At 37.2% G+C, this 22,148-nt stretch overlaps 1 pseudogene; it reads left to right on the top strand.

Annotated features, from left to right (window-relative positions):
* Positions 1-459: 459 nt before the first annotated feature.
* LOC116742482 lies at positions 460-22,113 on the top strand (annotated as a pseudogene).
* The last annotated feature ends 35 nt before the right edge of the window (positions 22,114-22,148 follow it).

Here is a 22,148-nt window from a genome sequence, read left to right as displayed (position 1 = left end):
AAAAGAAATGAACTTATTTACAAAACAGAAACAGACTCACAGGCTTAGAGAACAAACTTATGGTTATGAGGGGGGAAGGGTGGGTGGAAGGGATAATTAAGGAGTTTGGGATCGACATGTACACACTGCCGTATTTAAAATTGATAACCAACAAGGACCTACTGTAGAGCACAGGGAACTCTGCTTAATGTTATGTGGCAGCCTGGATGGGAGGAGAGTTTGGGGGAGAATGGATACATGTATATATATGGCTGAGTCACTTTGCTGTGCGCCTGAAACTATCACAACATTGGCTATACTCCAATATAAAACAAAATTTTTTTTTTTAAAAAAAGGAAAGAAACTCAGGGTTAGAACACCTGGAATGCTTCTAGTCCAATGCTCTCCCTGTGATACTATGTATATAACAAGCATGGGACAAGAGTGGCTAACCAAGTGCATCATGCGATTATTTTACAGATGCATTGTGAGAAGTTTCTAAGTTTCCTGAGAATATCTGGAACCACGCTCTTTGGAGCCTCTCTTCTCACTGGAATGATAGTTTCTTATATTGTTGGCTACCAATTTATCCATACAGATGATTACTATTTATCTTTTGGACCATATGGTGACTTTTTAGCTTTACACTTCCTTATTCAAAACCTGTTTGCCTTTCTGGAGCACTGAAAAATGAAAAAATACTGAAATATCCCCGTTAACTTGAACAAAACTGTTGCTCTTTGCATTGCTGCGTATCAAGAAGATCCAGACTACTTACGGAAATGTTTGCAATCTGTGAAAAGGCTAACCTACCCTGGAATTAAAGTTGTCATGGTCACAGATGGAAACTCGGAAGATGACCTTTACATGATGGACATCTTCAGCGAAGTCATGGGCAGGGACAAATCAGCCACTTATACCTGGAAAAACAACTTTCACGTGAAAGGTCCTGGTGAGACAGATGGGTCACATAAAGAAAGCTCACAACTTGTCACACAGTTGGTCTTGTCCAACAGACATTTTTGCATCATGCAAAAATGGGGTGGAAAAAGAGAAGTCATGTACATGGCTTTCAGAGCACTGGGACGAAGTGTGGATTATGTACACATAGGTTTCCACACCTTCCAGGACAAACATACGTTTAAATAAAGCATCTTTTGTATCTCTCCAGTCATATGCTATGACTTGTCCTATGACACAGTATTCCTTTCAGTTCATCTGAAAACAGCATGACTGTTGAAAACACATTCCAAAAGAGAGAAAAAAAATCTTATGAAATGGTTAAGACAATGAAAATGCTTAACTTGTACAGAGTTATTGGCTGGAAATCAAGATTATTTTGAACAGGAGACTCGTCCTTCCTTCTCTTCCTCTATCTTACCTTTTCTTCCACCTTGGATGTGCCAAGTCAAGTCCAACATTATTTTCCACAATCTTAAAATCACCAGCGTTGCCAAAAAATAGTGTCTGTCCCAGCAGAAGTGTCTTGAGAAAATCTGCAGGCCCAAGGAAGTGTTTCACGGAGACTAGGCAAAATGAGAATGGAGAAAACAAATTTTTTTTTTTTTTTTTGCGGTACGCGGGCCTCTCACTGTTGTGGCCTCTCCCGTTGCGGAGCACAGGCTCCGGACACGCAGGCTCAGCGGCCATGGCTCACGGGCCTAGTCACTCTGCGGCATGTTGGATCTTCCCGGACCGGGGCACGAACCCGTATCCCCTGCATTGGCAGGTGGACTCTCAACCGCTGCGCCACCAGGGAAGCCTGAGAAAACAATTTTGATTTAACAGGATAAGGAATTCAAAATTTAGACACAGAGAAAAAGAATAGGAAAATGAAAAAGGGTGGGGGAGATCAACTTTCCAGAGCAAAACCTAAGTCATGTTTATTTCACTTTCCAAACAGCATTACCTCATTCACTGCAACTTGAACTTTGAAAATATTTGTGATGTTGTTTGCTTGCATGAAAATCAGACAGGCTGTGTCTCTCATTAATTCCCTGCCTGCACACTCTTGGGTTTCTCCTCTCCTAGCTGTCATTGAAGTTTTCTTTTTTAGAATGTTAGTAGGGTTCCTGTGAGTTTTCTTCCTTTTTTTTTTAAATTTAATTTAATTTAAATGTTTTACATAGCAGGTTCTTACTAGTTTTCTATTTTATACATATTACTGTATATATGTCAATCCCAATCTCCCAATTCATTCCACCACCCCCTCCCTGCTTTCCCCCCTTGGTTTCCATACATTTGTTCTCTACATCTGTGTCTCTATTTCTGCCTTGCAAACCAGTTCATCTGTACCATTTTTCTTTTCTTTTTTTTTAACATCTTTATTGGAGTATAATTGCTTTACAATGGTGTGTTAGCTTCTGCTTTATAAAAAAGTGAATCAGTTATACATATACATATGTTCCCATATCTCTTCCTTCTTGTACGATTTTTCTAGATTCCACATATATGCGTTAATATATGACATTTGTTTTTCCCTTTCTGACTTACTTTACTAGGTATGACAGTCTCTAGGTCCACTCACATCTCTACAAATGACCCAATTTTGCTCCTTTTTATAGCCTAGTAATATTCCATTGTATATATGTGCCATATCTTCTTTATCCATTTATCTGTCGATGGGCATTTAGGTTGCTTCCATGACCTGGCTATTGTATATAGTGCTGCAATGAACATTGGGGTGCATGTGTCTTTTTGAATTATGGTTTTCTCCGGGTATATGCCCAGTAGTGGGATTGCTGGGTCATATGGTAATTCTATTTTTAGTTTTTTACAGAACCTCCATACTCTTCTCCATAGTGGCTGTATCAATTTACATTCCCACCAACAGTGCAAGAGGGTTCCTTTTTCTACACACCCTCTCCAGCATTTGCTGTTTGTAGATTTTCTGATGATGCCCATTCTAACCAGTGTGAGGTAATACCTCATTGTAGTTTTGATTTGCATTTCTCTAATAATTAGTGATGTAGAGCATATTTTCATGTGCCAAGAGGCCATCTGTATGTCTTCTTTGGAGAAATATCCATTTAGGCCTTCTGCCCAATTTTTGATTGGGTTGTTTGATTTTTTAATATTGAGCTGCATGAGCTGTTTATATATTTTGGAGATTAATCCTTTGTCCATTCATTGGTTGCAAATATTTTCTCCCATTCTGGGGGTTGTCTTTTTGTCTTGTTTATGGTTTCCTTTACTGTGCAAGAGCTTTTAAGTTTCATTAAGTCCCATTTGTTTATTTTTGTTCTTATTTCCATTTCTCTAGGAAGTGGGTCCAAAAGGATCTTGCTGTGATTTATGTCATAGAGTGTTCTTCCTATGTTTTCCTCTAAGAGTTTTATAGAGTCTGGCCTTACATTTTGGTCTTTAATCCATTTTGAGTTTATTTTTGTGCATGGTGTTTTGGAGTGCTCTAATTTCATTCTTGTACATGTAGCTGTCCAGTTTTCCCAGCACCACTTACTGAAGAGACTGTCTTTTCCCCATTGTATATCCTTGCCTCCTTTGTCATGGATTAGTTGACCATAGGTGCGTGGGTTTATCTCTGGGCTTTCTATCCTGTTCCATTGATCTATATTTCTGTTTTTGTGCCACTACCATATTGTCTTCATTACTGTAGCTTTGTAGTATAGTCTGAAGTCTGGGAGCCTGATTCCTCCAGCTCCATTTTTTTCCCTCAAAGTTGCTTTGGCTATTCAGGGTCTTTTTTGTCTCCATACAAATTTTAAGATTTTTTGTTCTAGTTCTGTAAAAAATGCCATTGGTAATTTGATAGGGATTGCACTGAATCTGTAGATTGCTTTGGGTAGTATAGTCATTTTCACAATATTTACTCTTTCAATCCAAGAACATGGTATATCTCCCCATCTGTTTGTATCATCTTTGATTTCTTTCATCAGTGTCTTATAGTTTTCTGCTTACAGGTCTTTTGTCTTCTTAGGTAGTTTATTCCTAGGTATTTTATTCTTTTAGTTGCAGTGGTAAATGGGAGTGTGTCCTTAATTTCTCTTTCTGATCTTTTGTTGTTAGTGTATAGGAATGCAAGAGATTTCTGTGCATTAATTTTGTATCCTGAAATTTTACCAAATTCTTTGATTAGCTCTAGTAGTTTTCTGGTGGCATCTTTAGGATTTTCTATGTATAGTATCACTTCACCTGCAAACAGTGACAATTTTACTTCTCCTTTTCCAATCTGTATTACTTTTATTTCTTTTTCTTCTCTGATTGCCGAGGCTAGGGTTTCCAAAACTTGGTTGAATAATAGTGGCGAGAGTGGACATCCTTGTCTTCCTCATGATCTTAGAGGAAGTGCTTTCAGTTTTTCACCATTGAGACCGATGCTTGTGGTAGGCTTGTCATATATGGCCTTTATTATGTTGAGGTAAGATCCCTCTGTGCCCACTTTATAGAGAGTTTTAATCATAAATGGGTGTTGAATTTTGTCAAAAGCTTTTTCTACATCTATTGAGGTTATCATATGTTTTTTATCCTTCCGTTTGTTAATATGGTGTATCACATAGATTGATTTGCATATATTGACGAATCCTTGCATCCCTGGGATAAATCCCACTTGATCATGATGTATGATCCTTTTAATGTGCTGTTGTATTCTGTTTGCTAGTATTTTGTTGAGGATTTTTCATCTATATTCATCAGTGATATTGGTCTGTAATTTTCTTTTTTTGAAGTGTCTTTATCTGGTTTTGGTATCAGGATGATGGTGGCCTCAGAGAATGAGTTTGGGAGTGTTCTTTCCTCTGCAATTTTTTGGAAGAGTTTGAGAAGGATGAGTGTTAGCTCTTCTCTAAATGTTTGATAGAATTCACCTGTGAAGCCATCTGGTCCTGGACTTTTGTTTGTTGGAAGGTTTTTAATCACAGCTTCAATTTCAGTGCTTGTGATTGGTCTATTCTTATTTTCTGTTTCTTCCTGGTTCAGTGTTGGAAGGTTATATCTTTCTAAGAATTTGTCCATTTCTTCCAGGTTGTCCATTTTATTGGCATAGAGTTGCTTGTAGTAGTCTGTTATGAAGCTTTGTATATCTGCGGTGTCCATTGTAACTTCTTTTTCATTTCTAATTTTATTGATTTGAGTCCTCTTCCCCTTTTTCTTGATTAGTCTGGCTAAAGGTTTATCAATTTTGTTTATTTTCTCAAAGAACTAGCTTTTAGTTTTATTGATCTTTGCTATTGTTTTGTTTTTATTTCATTTATTTCTACTCTGATCTTTATGATTTCTTTCCTTCTACTAACTTTGGGTTTTGTTTTTTCTTCTTTCTCTAGTTCCTTTAGGTGTAAGGTTAGATTGTTTATTTGAGGTTTTTCTTTTCTCTTAAGGTAGGTAGGCTTGTATTGCTATAAACTTCCCTCTTGTACCTTCTTTTGCTGCATCCCATAGGTTTTGGATCATCATGTTTTCATCATCATTTGTCTCTAGGTATTTTTTTAATTTCTTCTTTGATTTCTTGTGATCAAATCTCTTGGTTATTTAGTAACATATTCTTTAGCCTCCATGTGTTTGTGTTTTTTACGTTTTTTTCCCTGTAACTGATTTCTAACCTCATAGCGTTGTGGTCAGAAAAGATGCTTGATATGATTTCAATTTTCTTAAATTTACCGAGACTTGATTTGTGACCCAAGATGTGATGTATCCTGAAGACTGTTCCATGCGCACTTGAGAAGAAAGTGTAGTCTGCTGTTTTCAGATGGAATGTCCTATAAATATCAATTAAATCTATCAGGTCTACTGTGTCATTTAAAGCTTGTATTTCCTTATTAATTTTCTCTCTGGATGATCTGTCCATTTGTGTAGATGATCCGTCCATTGGTGTAAGTGAGGTGTTAAAGTCCCCCAGTCTTATTGTGTTACTGTCTATTTCCTCTTTTATAGTTGTTAACAGTTGCCTTATGTATTGAGGTGCTCCTATGTTGGGTGCATATATATTTATAATTGTTATATCTTCTTCTTGGATTGATCCCTTGATCATTATGTAGTGTCCTTTCTTGTCTCTTGTAACATTCTTCATTTTAAAGTCTATTTTATCTGGTATGATTATTGCTATGGCAGCTTTCTTTTGATTTCTTTTTGCATGGAATGTCTTTTTCCATCCCCTCACTTTCAGTCTGTATGTGTCCCTAGGTCTGAAGTGGGTCTCCTGTACGCAGCATATATATGGGTCTTGTTTTGTATCCATTCAGCAAGCCTGTGTCTTTTGGTTGGAGCATTTAATCCATTCACGTTTAAGGTAATTATCAATATGTATGTTCCTATGACCATTTTCTTAATTGTTTTGGGTTTGTTTTTGTAGGTCCTTTTCTTCTCTTGTGTTTCCCACTTAGAGAAGCTCCTTTAGCATTTGTTGTAGAGCTGGTTTGGTGGTGCTGAATTCTCTTAGCCTTTGCTTGTCTGTAAAGCTTTTGATTTCTCCATCGAATCTGAATGAGAGGTTGCCGGGTAGAGTAATCTTTGTTGTAGGTTCTTCCCTTTCATCACTTTAAATATATCATGCCACTCCCTCTGGCTTGTAGAGTTTCTGCTGAGAAATTAGCAGTTAACCTTATGGGAATTTCCTTGTATGTTATTTGTAGTTTTCCCCTTGTTGCTTTTAATAATTTTTCTGTCTTTAATTTTTGTCAATTTGATTACTATGTGTCTTGGCATGTTTCGCCTTGGGTTTATCCTGCTTGGGACTCTCTGCACTTTCTGGACTTGGGTGGCAGCTATTTCCTTTCCCATGTTAGGGAAGTTTTCAACTATAATATCTTCAAATATTTTCTCAGGTCCTTTCTCTCTCTCTTCTCCTTCTGGGACCCCCATAATACAAATGTTGGTGCATTTAATGTTGTCCCAGAGGTCTCTTAGGTGTCTTCATTTCCTTTCATTCTTTTTTCTTTATTCTGTTCCAGAGCAGTGAATGCCACCATTCTGGCTTCCAGGTCACTTATCCATTCCTCTGCCTCAGATATTCTGCTATTGATTCCTTCTAGTGCATTTTTCATTTCACTTATTGTATTGTTCATCTCTTTTTTTGTTCTTTAATTCTTGTAGGTGTTTGTTCTTTAATTCTTCTAGGTCTTTGTTAAACATTTCTTGCATCTTCTTGATCTTTGCCTCCATTCTTTTTCCGAGGTTCTGGATCATCTTCACTATCATTATTCTGAATTCTTTTTCTGGAAGGTTGCCTATCTCCACTTCATTTAGTTGGTTTTCTGGGGTTTTATTTGTTCCTTCATCTGGTACATAGTCTTCTGCCTTTTCAATTTGTCTATCTTTCTGTGAATGTGGTTTTCGTTTCACAGGCTGCAGAATTGTAGTTCTTGCTTCTGCTGTCTGCCCTCTGGGAGATGAGACTATCTAAGAGGCTTGTGCACATTTCCTGATGGGAGGGACTCATGGAGGTTAGAGCTGGGTGTTGCTCTGGTGGGCAGAGCTCAGTAAAACTTTAATCTGCTTTTCTGCTGATGGGTGGAGCTGAGTTCCCTCCTTATTTTTTGTGGCCTGGAGCAAACCAGCACTGGAGTCTAAAGGCCCTCTGGTGGGGCTAATGGCAGACTCTGGGAGGGCTCATGCCAAGGAGTACTTCCCAGAACTTCTGCTGCCAGTGTCCTTCCCCTCAGTGAGCCACAGCCACCCCCTGCATCTGCAGGAGACCATCCAACACTAGCAGATAGGTCTGGTTCAGTCTCCTATGTGGTCACTGCTCCTTCCCCCGGGGTCCTGATGCACACACTACTTTGTGTGTGCCCTCCAAGAGTGGAGTCTCTGTTTCCCCTAGTCCTGTCAAAGTCCTGAAGTCAAATCCCGCTAGCCCTCAAAGTCTTATTCTCTGGGAATTCCTCCTCCTGTTACCAGACTCCCAGGTTGGGAAGCCTGATGTCAGCCTCAGAACCTTCACTCCAGTGGGTGGACTTCTGTGGTATAAGTGTTCTCCAGTTTGTGGGTCACCCACCCAGCAGTTATGGGATTTGACTTTATTGTGATTGCACCCCTCCTACCATCTCACTGCAGCTTCTCCTTTGTCTTTGGATGTGGGGTATCTTTTTTGGTGAGTTCCAGTGTCTTCCTTTCGATGATTGTTCAGCAGTTAGTTGTGATTCTGGTGCTCTTGCAAGAGGGAGTGAGCACACATCCTTCTACTCCACCATCTTCAACCAATCTCTCCTGTGAGTTTTCTAGTTGTAATTTTCTGCAGATACTTTACTAGATTTTGATCATAATAATATCAAGAAGGGAGAAATGTCTCTGGCTTACAAAATCCACTGGACACTCTTAGCCTTCTGTTGAAAGTAAAATTCTAGTTTTCAGAGGACGCATCATATTTTTTAGGGGTCTTTACAGGCATGAAGTGATGCCCAGTGGACCTCTTTGTGTAATGGGATAAAAATGGACTCTGGCTTTAATGTCAATTGACTGAGATTCTAATCACAGTTGTTAGTAGGTGGTTGACCTTGAGCAAGACCACCTCCCAAACCTCGGTTATCTGGATACAAGAAACTAATCTCATAAAGGGTTTGAGATAATTATTTCAAATCATGTATCCAAAGGGGCTTAACAAAAGTTGTTAATAATGGTATTGTTAATATTATTAAAAGGTTTGCTGACAATACTATTGTTATTTTCTTATATGATCATCTAGTCCTTACTTCAAAACTATAGTACATGTCAATGCCCACCACACAGTGAATTCAGTTAATCTCTGAAGAGTTTTGAAACATTTCTTAAGTTGATGTCATCTGCATATTAGTCTCTCTTCTAGGGAGTTGATAGAGTTTCACTCCCAAGTTCTTCTAATTTCTAGAACTATCACAATTTAGGTAGTTGTAATTAACTCAGGACATTTTCACATATTTGCCTTTTGCAACTTCAGGCCCAGATGAGAAAATAAAATGAAATATTTAAAGGAAGGGATGACTTGGAAACTTGCAGAGGATTTGAAGAATGAAACCTAAAAGGAGAGAACATCTATTTTGATATTTTCCCTTTAATTCTGGTTAAAACCGTCATTACATTTGTTATTTCTAATCAAGAAGTCATCGTGTGGGGTTTCCTTTTTTTTTTTTTTTTAAACCTGCTCTTCCCAAATCTACATCTCCCATCTTTTTTGTTTTGAATTTTGCTTGTATTCTTGACAATTTGACATTGTACCTGTCCAGGAAAAAAATAATATAAAGTATGAAATGTTAGAATAGCCTTCCTGCTACAGACCTAACCAGGCTTGAGAAATTTCCTTCCTTCAGGGTGAAGCCTCCAGATAGACTGACCCTAGCAGCAGCTGTTAACTGGGCCCTGAATCCTTTGTAGACTCTCAGCCCATTCCAACCATCTAAACAGGGTAAAAAATCTCTTGGCATTCTGAGACCAGTAAATTACATTCAGTCATCCCTCATGAAATCCCCAGATACTTAACCATCCTTGCCCTATAGCAGTGGAAATTTCTAAAATTTAAATACAACAGATTTACTTTGCTGTACATCTGAAATTAACACATTGTAAATCAACTATACTTCAATAAATATTGAATAAAAAATACACTCTCATCTTCCCTTCTGACTGACCCAAGGTCCAAGAGTTGCAGAGCAGGAGCCACAGAAAGACAAAAAGGGAGGAGTTGAGGTTATTGACTCCTGAGCATTACAAGTGATTGAATGTGGATTTCAAGTTGGTTCGGGATGGAGGGAAGCAAAGTTCAGGTGCTAATACACAAGAGAGAATGGGGGTAGGGGAAGAAATGGACCATCTGCTCATACTTGCTAACCTGGTTAGAGACCACTGTTTGTGCAGAGAGATGGCCAAAATGATTGGTTTCCAGTTGCAGCTGGATCCTCAGCACTGGTCAGAACTCTTTTCATTTGATTTGACCTTGAGTAAATGTTTTGCTTATTGTTCTCATGTCTCTTATTTCATATTTTCACCACTTTGCCAAGGCCTTACCCAAACTCCTCCCTGCTTAACTACCTGTGATCTTGCCTCCTATGAAAGAGAATATCAAAAATATGTGTTCTGAAGGTTGTCAAGATCTTCTTTACTCTCTCCTGCTTACAGTTTCAAAGGTACCCTTCCTATCTCAAGGGTAACCTTCCATCTACTCTCCTGGGCTCTCTGGGTAGGCATCCTCTGGTCTATTCCAGACCAATCTTTATCAATTATCACCTCTTCCTCTATCTCTCTCAGCTGTCATTTCTAGTCTTCTTTACTGACTACTGTCTCAGTTTTATAGCCCCTCAAATAATTAATACTGACCTGGAATATTGAGGGAAGATTTAGTCTAGGATAAATGGAATGTGGTAGAGAATTCATCTGTGATGCTAGTGGCTCCTTTCAGAGACAGAGAAGATAGAAAAACAGAAGAAGAAAAATAACAAAATGACAAAACAAAGATGTGGAGAATGAGAAATAAAGAGGAGGAAGATTTTCTTAATTTTGAATCAAAGTATTTTCTGGAGAAACTTTTTTTTTTTCAAAGAAGGACAGATTCTGTTCTGTCTAGATATGGCTCAAGGTAGGGCAAAAGTCTTTCTTATCTTTTCAAATTAGTATTTATTTTAGCTTTTTTATTTGCCAGAATAACACATGATTAGGGCAGTGTGTTTTTTAAAAATGTAAAAAATCACAATGAGCAAAATTAAAATCATCTGCAGCAAATACTTGACTCAAACATAGATTGTCAAATATAATACTTTCTAGCATATATCTCTCTTCCTTCCCCTTCTTTTTAAAAAAATTTTAATTTTTAAATTTATTTTTAAATTGATATATAATTGCTTTACAATGCTGTGGTAGTTTCTGCTGTACAATGAAGTGAATCAGCTATATGTATACCTGTATCCCCTCCCTCTTGGGCCTCCCTCTACCACCCCCCTCCCACCCATCTAGGTCGTCACAGAGCACCAAGCTGAACTCCCTGTGCTATACAGCAGATTCCCACTAACTACCTATTTTACACATGGTACTATTTCCTCTTCATTTATTTGGTCTTATAGGTTTTTACCTTGCTCCTTCATCTGTGACTTTTTTTGTTGCTTCATTTTTTTTTTTTTTTTTTTTTTTCTTTATGGGTGGGACTGCATTCCTGTCTTACTGGTTGTTTGGCCTGAAGCTTCCAGCACTGGAGTTTGTAGGCTGTTGGGTAGAGCTGGGTCTTGGTGCTGAGATGAGGACCTCTGGGAGACCTCACTCCGATGAATATTCCCTGGGGTCTGAGGTTCTCTGTTAGTCCAGTGGTTTGGACTCAGAGCTCCCACTGCAGAAGCTCAGGCCCGACCCCTGGCTCATGAACCAAGATCCCACAAGCACAAGGTGGCAAAAAAAAAAAAAAAGAAGAAGAAAAAAAGGAGTGGAACAATAACAAAGAGTAAAAAATAAAATAAGATTAGAAAACTAACATATATATTAGAAAAAATAAAAATATAGATGAAACAACAATTGGAAGGTAAAACAGTCCCCTTCTTTTTAAAAAAAAAAATTTGAGGGACTTCCCTGGAAGTCCAGTGGTTAAGACTTCACCTTCCAATGCAGGGGATGTTGGTTCAATCCCTGGTCAGTGATCCCTAAGATCCCACACACCTTGTGGCCAAAGAACCAAAAAGTAAAACAGAAGCAATATTGTAACAAATTCAATAAAGACTTTAAAAATGGTCCACACCAAAAAAATTGTTTAAAAGAAGAAATTTTAAATTATGTTATACTTGCCTTTTTGCATCATTTTTTAATCTACAATATCAGAAGACTTTAAGTATCCTGTGACATCTAGATTATTTAATTGCTTTAACATATCTCCTGTCACTGAACGTGGATTTTACAATGTAAATGGCTATCAGTCTGTGTGATGAAAGAGAAAAATTATCTCATGAAGTGTGCATTAGAGATATCCCAGGTGGAAAATATACAATACTGTAAATATGAACATTTTCTAAAAGGAAAGTATATAGGAGACAACGGTATTAATACAGTAAGTCCCCTAAATATGAACATTCAAGTTGCAAACTTTCAAAGATGTGAACATGTGTTCGCATGTCCAATCACATAAGTTAGTTCACGTGTTTGGCATACATTGTTATGCGTGTGCGTGCATCCTCTACAAGTGGTTGTGTTTTTGTGTACTTTACTGTACAGTACTGTATAGAGTACAGTAGAACCGTATCTTTATTTCAAGCCCAGGATGTCCAGAAGCAAGCGTAAAAGCAGCAGTGATGTAGCTGGTACTGCTGTACTTTTCAAGGTAATGTATTGTAAGATTAAAAATGTTTTCTTTATTTTTTGTGATTGATTTTTATGTATTATTTGTGTGAAAAGTATTATAAACCTACTACAGTAAAGTACTATATAGCCAATTGTGTTAGTTGGGTACCTAGGCTAACTTTGTTGGACTTAATGGACAAATTGGACTTATCGAACATGCTCTTGGAACAGAACTCATTCATAGGTAGGGGACTTATTGTAAATACGAATATTTTCTAAAAGGAAAGTATATAGGAGACAACTTTATTATTAACTTAATCGGGTAGCATCCTAGGTATCCAAGATTCATTGAGCAGGAGAAAAGTAAGACTGAATCATTCATAATAGTAGAGCTGACCCTCATTATTTATGAATTCTGTATTTGTAAATTAACCTACTCACTAAATTGTATTCGCTACCCCAAAATCAACAGTTGTAGTGCTTTTGTAGCCATTTGCAGACACGTGCAGAGTGGCAAAAGATTTGATTTGCCCAATGTGCACATTCCCTGCTAAAGTCAAACAAGATTATGCTTGCCTTCTTGTCTCAGCTTTTAGACAGTAAACAAATAACATCTTTAGTTTTTTGTTATGGTAACAAATACCATGTTTTTGCTTAAAATGGTCCCCAGCTGCAGTGTCAAAGTGCTATCCAGGGTTCGTAACACACAAAGACTATAATTGCCTTATGGAGAAAATAGGTTTGTTAGATGAGCTTTACTCAGGCATGAGTTATAATGTAGTTATAGTTGGACATGAGTTCACTGTTAATGAATCGTGTGTGTGTGTGTGTGTGTGTTTTAAAACAGAAGCACAAATAAAAAAAGTTTAGACATTAATCACTAGACAAAAATATTGTGATCAGAGGCTTGGAGGACTCTAACCCTATATTTCTGCTGGAAGCAAATTTTGATATTTGCTAATTCATTGTTCATAGAAACTTGGTAGAACATAGCTACTGTGAATAATGAGAATTGAATGTATATAATATTTGATTGGTTCCTGTTCTATATAGGAAGTCTAAGAGTAACTTAAATATTCTGAGGGCTGATGTTGAGAATGTTATATAATACGTTTCTTTGTATTCTTCATTTTATAGGATAAGATTAACAGCACATTGAACTAGGAAAGGGAAAATCTGAATCTAGATTCAACTTAGTTGTTTAGATTGGTGTTTAAGGGCCACCATTATAGGATTTCCTGATTCCCTTTTTTAGAATAAGAATTCCAAACATTTGAAATAAGGGTGTTTCATTGCTTAAGACAGAGGTGACAACATTTGGTTTCTCACTTTTCCAGCTGGCTTGTCACCTTTGCTTTATTTACACCTTCTATAAACTTCACTTATACTTAAGCTTTCCTAAAAAGGAAAGGAGAATAACCAAATGATTCCTTTTTTAAAAAATTCAATGTTTTGAAGATATTCTAGGTTGAGCAAAGACAAGAATTATTTTATAAAAATTTGGGTAATTCATTCTACCAAAGAAGGAATATATCTTCCTAATCTATTTCAAGAAGAGTAATAAAGAAATGCCAAATTGTTTAGGTGTCCAGAAGTAGAGGCTTTCCATTGGCTAGATTTGAGATCTTATACCATAACCAAATACTATAAGAGAGGATTGTCCTCCCCATTCCCCATCTCTCTCCCAAAAGAAAGATTATCTTTTTTTTCCCTGTGAGGACATTTTTTTTTCCTGAAATTATTTTACTCATTAATTTCAAATGGGCTTTTGAGCTCTAAAATTCTTAGATTTTATGATTCTGTATTTGCCACTCCCATCATTCGCCATTATGTATTTGCTGCTTAATCTGAAGCTGGTAAGTTTAGCTGCATACTTACATGTAAATTCCATTTATCCAGAATGCAAATAAATAGAAAAAGATTTTTTAAAATGAAAATATCATGTAATATTGATAAAGTCCTAGAAGTCTGTTTAATATAATTAATGACCATGCGCTGTGAATTTTGATTGAGCTTTTGGTCAACTGTGTGCAATATTCTATTTTCGTGAAGGTTTTTTTTTTGTTTGTTTTTTTCTTTTTTTTGGTGGTACGCGGGCCTTTCACTGTTGTGGCTTCTCCCGTTGCGGGGCTCAGGCTCCGGACACGCAGGGTCAGCGGCCATGGCTCACGGGCCCAGCCGCTCCGCGGCATGTGGGATCTTCCCGGACCGGGGCACGAACCCGCATCCCCTGCATCAGCAGGCGGACTCCTAACCACTGTGCCACCAGGGAAGCCCCATGAAGGTTATTTTTTGTCCCAGTTCTTTGGTTTCCCCCATCTTCTGCATGCATATGGTCCCACACAAATTACCAGTCATATGTACTCTTTTTCATCAAACAATGTAGTTCTTAGGGCCTATATTAAACAGATAAAACTGTGTCATATATATTTATGTACTTCCAAAACCAAAGATTATGTTTCTATTTTAAGTAGTATCACATGCAGCAGGGTCAAAGTCAATGAAGAGATGCTGACTCAAGATGCAACAAATACTTTTGGAAATATCCATGGGTCCAGCCTTTACTACAGGAACTTTCATACATTGTACTCCAAGGATATAATTCATTCTATAAATGAATCATAATCAGCTGTAAACTCTTCTTTAATATAATTCTTTCCTTAGTAGATGGCCCAATTTAAGGATTCTTACATTGCCTTCTCAGGTACACTGACTTGTTTATGTTTGTTGGACATTGGATCAGGCATTAGATTTTGCTCTCTGTGTCATATTTTATTTACAGTGATGATAAGAACTCCTTTCCTCATTGGATTAGTGTCCTTAGTTTGTGCCTCTGGTTTTGATTTATCACTTCTTAGTATATATGCCTTCCTTTTATTGAGCATTTACTATGAGCTAGTCCTTTTAAGCGTTATAAATACATTACCTAATTCTCCATCACAATAAACCTATGATGTGGATATAATTATCCATATTTTTCACCCAAGAGATGGAGACTTAGAAAGATGAGGTGAGGAGTCTAAGGTTAAGAAGTTGGTCCAAATGAATATAACTGGTCAATGGTGGATTGTGACTCAGATCTGTCTGATTCCAAGGTTTTGCATAGTGCTTTCTTTTCCTTTCAGTAATGTGCTTACTTTGGTCTGGTACTCTTAGGACTTAAGGGGGCTGAAACCATATTGTGTTTGCTGGTAAATAACTGTTCATGAATTTTTGTTGTTGTTGTTCTGGCTGACCCCTTTTCACTAGAGAAATGTCCCAGGGGAAGGAAGAGTAAGGAGGACTTTCCATTTATTTTGTGGTTAAGTGGTGGCAGGGAAACTAGGTAGTTGGGTCACAATCAAGAGTCGTTTCAAATGTGGTAGAAAGAAATAGTCTTGCTGGGTTCAGGTTAGGATGAAAGGTCAAGATTAAGAAAGGATTGAGGTTTACAAGCAGGCAAAGGTGAAAGCAGTAGCAACAGAATGAGTCTTGATTTATCTTCAGCCTGTTTCCTCATCGAAGGCAGCCAGAATAGTTAAGCCTTCCTCTTGCTGTGTAGCTCTCAGAGCCCTTTGAAGTGGTGCGGGGCAGGCAGAGGTGGAGAATCCACCAGTCAATCTGAAAGGAAATATGTTTAAAAAAGGTGAAACATGGATACTCAGCATTTTAGACTTGGGTTTTAGAAGTTGAAAAACATATGGTAGAATAAATAACAATATTTCTACAGGATATTTAAATTGTTGTGAGGTAGATTAACTTTAAGATCAGTGAGATAAACTGGAATGGACTTACAGTCTAACAGCTTATTTAACACATTTATAGCAATTTATATATCTAACTGCTACAGGTGTTTTGGATACATTGGAACTTGTTCATTGTGATAAGATATTCTTGATATGTAATCCATTCTCATGTTCCTTTTAGTGATTCTCTTTACTGAGTCATCTGTTCTTGGTAATAAGTGGGTTTACTTAGCAAGTATAAACAATTAAACAATTAAACAATTAAAGATTATTACCCTATACTAATGGCATATATGACTTTTCTGTGAACCTTTGTAATTTACCAAGTACTTTTATATACAGTGTGTCACTCTGGTATCATGAACAGTTTGTTCAAGGTCATAAAAGTAGTAAGGTACAGAACTCAAGATTTCATTGCAGCCTCTTGATTTGTTATAATAGTCAAATCTTGGCCTATTATAAGAATAGGAGAGAGAGGCAATCGTAAAAACCTCTAGTAGAGTTAAGTGGGGACTTAGAACATACTTTATCTCAACTTGTTCTTTTAGTTTGTTCTTTGTTTTTTTATGAAAGAGACCCACCCCCGGCTCCCCAACCAATTCTTTTAGGCTCAGGGTTGGCAAACTTGCTTGTAAAAGGCCTGATAGAAACCATTAAGCTTTGCGGGCTATATGGTCTGTGTTGCAGCTATTCAACTTTGCTGTTTTAGTGTGAAAGCAGCCATAGATAATATGAAACTGAATGTGCATGACTGGGTTCCAATAAAACTTTATTTATGGCCACTGAAATTTGAATTTCACATAATTTCCATGTGTCACAAAAAATTTTTTCAATTTTTTTTCAGCTATTTAAAAAGGTAAAAGCTATTTTTAACCCCCAGGCCATATAGAAATTGGTGGGAAGGCAGACTCGTCCGTAGACCTTAGTTCGCCAACTCCTGTTTTAGATACGGAGAAAACGGCGGCACTGTCTCTTGGCTAGAACAGTGAAGGAGGGGGAGCCATGGTCTTAAGCAATTTAGCTGATGATTCTGTGGTTAAGACTGAGGTGGCTGGTTCCTCCCAATAACGTCTTCTTGTCTTGACATTTTCCACTCATTTTAGTCAAAATTTGGTGACTTTGCCTCATTTCCATATCTCCTAGTGAGAAATCTTATGACTGGCGATCATGTAGTTTAAACAAATTACAGTGATACATTCAGCGTGGACAGAAAGACATTTTGATTTGTTCTCCAGTTGTTTGCTGTGTGCAAATCAGTCCTGTGGTTTTTCCCAGTGTGAGGTTAAGCTCCTTGTGAACTGGTGTATTTCTCCCACAGTTTCTAGCCCAGAGCTAAACAGCCAACCTTCGTGAAATCACACATTTCTCATTAATTGGTGAGAAGACAGCTAGAAATCCTGTTCCTACTAGACTGATTTTAAGAAGGGCTAGAGTTATACCCTTTACATACAAACAAATTAATACTGTTATATCCATGAATATACATGCTTTCACAGACTGTCATCGATGGTGGTTTTCTAGTTGGCATTCTATCACCAAAGAACATCCAGAAATTGAACTTCTTTAGAAAACTCTTTGATCTCACTAGAACAAACCCCTCCCAGGAGATTTCTGAGAGCTTTCCCTTCTGACAGTTAAACTCACCATGTGAACAATCTCTCTCAGAGAACTTCTGGCACTTTGCTGTTGGAAACTGGGAGGGGCAGGGCCAATTTAAATATGCAGAACCTCAGAAGTTTGGTTCAAGTTTAGTCATTTCACAGAGGCGGTTCCCTTGGCTTGCTTATCTTACAAGCAGGCGGAGTTACTTGAACATTAATTCTAGGTTGCCCCCTTCCTGTTGTTTTTAGTCTTATTTTAGCTTTCTGGTTTTACCTTTCCCAGCTTGAGTCAATAGAGGTGGGTGTGGCCATAAACTCTGGATGCTGAGAGGTTGAAAGGTGGGTTTGAAATTATGCCTTCACTTTCTACTACCCTAGTTACTGGCCGTATACAAAACAGTGACAGACAAGGCATGAGAGAGGCAAAATATCGCTATTGGAGGAATTTGCTTAGGTTTCTGAGGCTTGGGACCCTTGAGTATAAACTGAAGTATTAGAAAAATCCTGTTTTCTACAATGAAAAACTTATGCCTAGTTTTTGTCTAAATTTTTTCCCCTAGAAAAGTGAGACCATGCTGGGCCAATATAGAAGGCGAAGAAAACAATAAACGGGTTTTATTTAGAAAATGTATTTATTATGCTTCTAAATAAGCAGTATAAAATTAAAAATTCAGAAGTTAACCCAAAATTGCTGTAATGAGTTAAATCTAGAGAGGTGATGAGTTCAGTTTTTATAACTGGATACCCTATATACTCCTTAAGTCATATGTTCCGATAATGCAGTTAAATTGCTGTTTTCACCAACATTTTTATTAGTATATAATCTTTTCAGAAAAAAACACCAATTAGTAAAACTGACACAGATGCAGTTTTTAAAATGCTGGGATTCCTTAACTTATTATGTGAGCAGGTCATGCTACATATGTATAAATTCTCCTTTAACTGTGAGAGTTTATGCTTCTACAAATTATTTTCTTAGTTTTTTTTTTTCAAAACTCGTATATCAAATCCCTACTATTTTTATAAAGTAGTGAAAAAACTGTAAAAATAATTGCTTGTGATATAAATAATTAGGCTAAGTCTTGATTAAATTCCATCTAGGACTGCCAGACTTGTTGGCAAAATAATGGGAATTACAGATAATATCCCCATAGCTGCCAACCACGTCATTTATTGTTTGGATGGGGATGTGAAACTGGTTCATTACATGTTAGCTCTGATCAATTTATATCTACCATGGCCTTGCTACATTCCCAGAAAAGAATAATATTAAAAAACAAAACACAATTCAACTGAGTAAATTTGAAGGTCCAATACTTGGCTTTATTTAATGATTCATGATTCAGGCAGCATCCCATCTTAGCAGATAGGAGCGCTGAGAAGCTGTACATAATGGAAGGGTTTTCGGGTTTTTTGTTCGTTTGCTTTGTTCTATTTTGTTTTCTGGAAGAAAGGGCTGGAAAAAGGAAGTTTCTAGCAAAAAGTGGATTGTTTCAGGCAAGGTTACCTTCTTCTGGGAGAAGCTGGGGCTTCTATCAGGCAGATTTCCTCACTAGTGCTGACCAGGTAATTCCATATTGACTGCTTGAAAGTCACATTCCTTGCAGAGGCTTAAATTATAATTAGGTTCAATATTAAGTCTTGGTTTGCTGACATGGGGCCAAGCACAGCTGACTCCATTTTGGGCCTGTTGTTTCTTTTTAACAATTTCCACATTTAGATCAGACTCTCACCTTAACAGAAATGTGATCAAAATTTAAGGAATTGTTCTTTAAAAAAATGAGGAGATATTTTTTAGGAACATTTGCTTGGCACTTAGTGACTGTGAACATGTATTTAAAGCTTTTGAGAGAATACAACACAGCAGGGAGAGTACGGTGACTATTATAAGCAGGACAATTCCCAATGTCTGAAGAGCACTTTAGAGCCATGGTCCTCAAGACCCAAACCAATCAAAATCAAATAAGTCCAAGAAAAGACCTCATCAAAGGAGTCATCTTTTTAAGCCAAGTGTTTTGCTCACTGATGTTGTGTAACTGAGTTTCAATTTCCCCAGAATGTTAAGGTTATCCCCCTTAGCAATGTCTTGGGAGATGGGTGACTGAGTTATCCTTCCAAGCTAATGCCAGAGTATTGAAAGATATCATATATATGCCCACTTTTGACTACACGGAGTACACTCATCATCTTCTCTTCTTTAATTGACTTCTTACTTTCTTCTTTGCAGGTTTGTGATTCAGACACTATGCTTGACTCTGCCTCAACTGTGGAGATGGTAAAAGTTTTAGAAGAAGACCCCAACGTTGGAGGTGTCCGGGGAGATGTCCAGGTACATATGGCTTCACTTTTTGCATGAGTCACTTTTAGTAGCGCCCTCGCTCATTGAGTCTTTGAACATATATTTACTACACACCAAACTTTGTGCCACATGTTGTTGTTGGTGCTGGAGACACATTAGAATGTGCCTCGAACACACTTTACTGTGTCTTCTCTTGTTTAAATTAAAATAATTTATGATTTCTTTGCTTAATTCTGGGTTATAACCCACATATGTGGTGGCTGACAAGTCATCTGAAGTATAATGTAAGTGTGTATGGTTTCCACCGTCTCTTCTTAAGCCATAACTTAATGTTCTGATAAAATGATATTGGAACTCATTTAATACAAGGGTTAAAAAATGGAAGTATGGCAGGGAATGGATTCTACATCTCATACCTATGTATTTAAAACCCATGGTTTTCCAATTATTTACTTCCTATTATTTGCTATCAATGCGGAAACAATTAGTGAAACAAATATTAATATTGTTATTAATCGTTATCAATATTAATATTGAAATGTATGGGATGGGAAAACAAATATGTGAAAATATGTGAGGTTTAAAATGACTCCTTTGCAAAAGTGCAATTAGCTTTTAGCAAAAGATGAGAAGCATATGGAAATATAACTTTAAATTTAAAGTTTTAAATTGCATTGCATTGCTGTATAACCCATATTTATATGCATGGTAATACTGAAGGGAAAGAAAACGCACTAGATGGACACAGAAATAGCCTGGTGATAAAAAAGAAGCATGCAAAATTCAGATGAAAACTGAACAAAGTTGAGACAGAGGAGATAATTATGAAATATTGCCAAGAAAAAACTGATAATTTTCAACAGCCTTTGTATAGAGCCTTATTTCAGGATTCAAGTTTTGGGTAGAAGCCAGAGCAAACCATTTTATCATTGACATTGCAAAAGTAGGGAGGAAGGAGAAGGAAAATTAGCAGAATTGCATGAGTTGGAAATTAACCAGAGTGGGAGAGAATAGGACTTAAAAATTTTCAAATATTAGATGGTAAGAAAGAGTGGCAGAGAACTTAGGAGCTGAGAATTAAGCCTAAAAAACCCCTCAATATTATATCATAACAACAAGAACAGGAACAAAAATCATAGCAAAAAATTACAGAGGATGATGAAGTAGAAAAAAATATTTATTATCAATGAGTCCCAATATATGCACTCCACTTGTCAAACAATCCAGTACTACAGAATCAGAGAAAATAAAATATGACCATGTCAAAAATAGGAAGAAAGCCAAAATGGGCAAATAAAATAACAAAACACTAGGTAATGACCTCAAGATGGTGTAGATTTTTTTGGAATTTTTAGCTGAGTTTTACCTTTATTTAATTATTTTTAGTTACTTTTATTTTACTTGCAGATTTTAAACAAGTATGATTCCTGGATCTCTTTCCTCAGCAGTGTGAGATACTGGATGGCTTTTAACATAGAAAGGGCCTGTCAGTCTTATTTTGGATGTGTCCAGTGCATTAGTGGACCTCTGGGAATGTACAGAAACTCCTTATTGCATGAATTTGTGGAAGACTGGTACAATCAAGAATTTATGGGCAGCCAATGTAGTTTTAGAGATGACAGGCATCTAACGAACCGAGTGCTGAGTCTGGGCTATGCAACAAAATACACAGCTCGATCCAAGTGCCTTACTGAAACACCTATAGAATATCTCAGATGGTTAAACCAGCAGACCCGTTGGAGCAAGTCCTACTTCCGAGAGTGGCTGTACAATGCCATGTGGTTTCATAAACATCACTTGTAGATGACCTATGAAGCAGTCATCACTGGGTTCTTCCCTTTCTTTCTCATTGCCACAGTAATCCGGTTCTTCTACAGGGGTAAAATTTGGAACATTCTCCTCTTCTTGTTAACCGTCAAGTTAGTAGCTCTCATAAAATCATCTCTGCTACCTGCCTTAGAGGAAATATTGTCATGCTCTTCATGTCCTTCTACTCAGTGTTATACATGTCAAGTTTACTTCCTGTTAAGATGTTTGCAATTTTAACCATAAACAAACCTGATGGGGCACATCTGGAAGGAAAACCATTGTTGTTAACTTCATGGGACTCATTCCAGTATTGGTTTGGTCTGTAATCCTTCTGGGTGGCTTGATTTTCACCATTTATGAGGAATCTAAAAAGTTATTCTCAGAATCCAAAAAGAAAGTTCTAACTATTTCATCATCCATCTATATATGCTGTTGGGTAGTGGTTTTGACACTGTATGTCATTTTTATCAAAAAATGTGGCAGGCAGAAGAAGAAACAACAGTACGACATGATGCTTGATATATAATCTTACATTGAGGTTTGCAGACATACACAAAGCCT

The sequence above is a fragment of the Phocoena sinus genome, chromosome 17, assembly GCF_008692025.1.
Source record: "Phocoena sinus isolate mPhoSin1 chromosome 17, mPhoSin1.pri, whole genome shotgun sequence".
Classification (NCBI taxonomy): Eukaryota; Metazoa; Chordata; class Mammalia; order Artiodactyla; family Phocoenidae; genus Phocoena; species Phocoena sinus.
This window is presented reverse-complemented; position numbering and strand designations above follow the sequence as displayed.